The sequence below is a fragment of the Macrotis lagotis genome, chromosome X (assembly GCF_037893015.1).
Source record: "Macrotis lagotis isolate mMagLag1 chromosome X, bilby.v1.9.chrom.fasta, whole genome shotgun sequence".
Taxonomy (NCBI): Eukaryota; Metazoa; Chordata; class Mammalia; order Peramelemorphia; family Peramelidae; genus Macrotis; species Macrotis lagotis.
In genome coordinates, this window is record NC_133666.1 from 131,162,249 (window position 1) to 131,164,966 (window position 2,718).

Below are 2,718 nucleotides of genomic sequence, written 5' to 3' on the forward strand. Positions count from 1 at the left end.
ATATAGACTTGCTTGAGCAATAAAGTAAAGGGGAGAGAAAAAAATTAAAATTAAAAAAATAATAGTAATAATTGTAGGTATGGCCAGGTGGCACAATGGACGGAGCACCAGCCCTGGAACCACAAGCACCCAAGCCCACATCCGGCCCTGTACACCCAACAATCACCCAGCCATGTGACATGCAAGCCACCCAAACCCCACTGACCTGCAAAAACCAAAAATAAAGGAAAAAAAAGACCCCAAATAAAATAAAATAGTAATAATAGTAGGGGTGGCTGGGTGGCAGACAGAGCATTGGCCCTTGAGCCAGGAGCACCTGGGTCCATATCCAGCCTCAGACATCCAACGATCACCTTGCTATGTGGCCCCAGGCAGGCTACCCAGCCCCATTTGCCCTGTACCCCCCCCAAAAAATAATAATAATAAAAATGTGCTTGAGTCTTTGTTCCAACACAAACAACTCTGTTGCGGGTGGATCACATTCTTTATGATAAGTCCATGGCAAAAGTTACTTCCATATTTTTCCACCGTTGCCATTGCTGATCGCAACTCCCTCCTTTCATATTTCTCCACTACCATATACTATATTTTCTTTCTCCTTTCACTCTAACTCTGCTGTAGGGTAGCTGGGTGGCGCAGCAGACAGATTCCCAGCTCTGGGGCCAAGAGGCCCTGAGCCCCTATACCACCCCTCAGGCCTAGCATTCACCTGGCCCTATGGTCCAGGACAGGCCATCCAATCCCAGCCCCTTGCAAGAAGTAAAAAAGAAAATGTGTTATATCTGACCACTCTCCCCTCGTGGTCCATCCTTTCCTCCATCGCTCACATCCCCCCCTTCCCCCTGTCTCCCCTCCCTTACTCTAGATGCCTATACCCCATTGAGTATATATGCTGTTTCCTCTCCTAGTCACCTCTGATGAGAGTGAAGATTCCCTCGTTCCCCCTTGACTTCCCCCCTTTCATATCATTGCAATAGCTCATTGTAATAAAGAAAAATCTTATTATATGAAATATCTAGGTCTATTCCTCCTCTCCTTTTTCTTTCTCCCATTACATTTCCCTTTTTTTCTATTGACTCCATTTTTACACCATGTTTTATCTTCGAATTCCACTTTCTCCTGTGCTTCAACTATAAAAGCTCCCTCTACCTGCTCTATTAACTGAGAAGGTTCATATGAGTATTATCAATGTCATTTTTCTATACAGGAATACATGCAGTTCATCCTCATTAAGTCCCTCATATTTTCCCCTTCTCCTCCAATCTCTATGCTTCACCTGAGTCCTATATCTGATGATCAAACCTTCTGTTCAGCTCTGGCCATTCCAACAGAAACATTTGAAATTCCCCTGGTTCATTGAAAGTCCATTTTTTCCCTGGAAGAGGACATTCAGCCTTGCTTGGGTAGTTGATTCTTGGCTGCATTCTAAGCTCTTTTGCCTTCTGGTATATTATATTCCAAGCCTTATGAGCTTCCAATGTAGTTGCTGCTAAGTCCTGTGTGATCCTGACTACAGCTCCACAATATTTGAACTCTGTCCTTCTGGCTGCTTGTTCTGGAACTTGGCTATAATATTCCTAGGGGTTGGTTTTTTGGGATCTCTTTCTTGGGGGGATCAGTGGATTCTCTCCATTTCTATTTTGCCCTCTGCTTCTAGAATATCAGGGCAATTTTCCTGTAGTAATTCTTTGAAAATGATGTCAAGGCTCTTTTCCTGATCATGACTTTCAGGTATTCCAATAATTTTTAAATTATCTTTCCTAAGTCTGTTTTCCATATCAGTTGTTTTTTCAATGAGATATTTCACATTTTCTTCTAATTTTTCATTTTTTTGGTTTTGAAGTATTGATTCCTGATTTCTGGTAAATTCATCGATCTCCCTGAATTCTATTCTTTGTCTGAAGGATTTGTTCTCCTCAGAGAGTTTTCTTATCTCTTTTTCCATCTGGCCAGTTTTGCTTTTTAAAGCATTCTTCTCTTCAATAACTTTTTGAACTGTTTTATCCATTTGACCTAAACTGGTTTTTATCATGCTATTTTCTTCAGCATTTTTTTTTTGGTTTTCCTTGACTAGGCTGCTGACTTCATTTTCATGTTTTTCCTGCATGTCTCTCATTTCTTTTCCCAGTTTTTCTTCTAACTCCCTCATTTGATTTTCAAAGTCTTTTTTGAGCTCTGTCATAGCCTGAGCCCAATTTCTGTTTTTTCTTGGAGTCTTTAGATGCAGGAGCTTGTGCTTCCTCATCTTCAGACTAAGTATTTTGATGCTTCTTGAGCTCATTTGCAAAATATTTCTCAATGGTCTTTCTCTTGTTTCTCTGCTTGCTCATTTTCCCAGCCTGGGCCTGGTTTTGGGGTGCTTCCTGAGTTTTTGGGACACTCCCACAAGGGTCTCAGTGTGTGAGGCTCTGTCCTCTCTCCTGGTCTGTGAATGACCATATGCTCCCCCCTCTGCCATGGGGCTAAGGTGGGGGGGGCTGCTGTTCTATGGGGGGGGGCCTAGACTGCGATCAGGATCTGAATGTGGTCAGAGCCCCAAAGTCCTGTTCCAAGGGCAGAGGACAGAGCTCTGCAGTCTCTCTCTCTCTTCACTCCCCTCCCTCAGTTCAATGGGCTCATGCCCTGGGGGCTCCTGCTTACTGGCTCTGCCTGCTTCTGTTTCCTGGATCTGGGTTGTGCTGGCCAAGCTGTTCCTTGTGTGCCCTGAGGGCTGGGCTT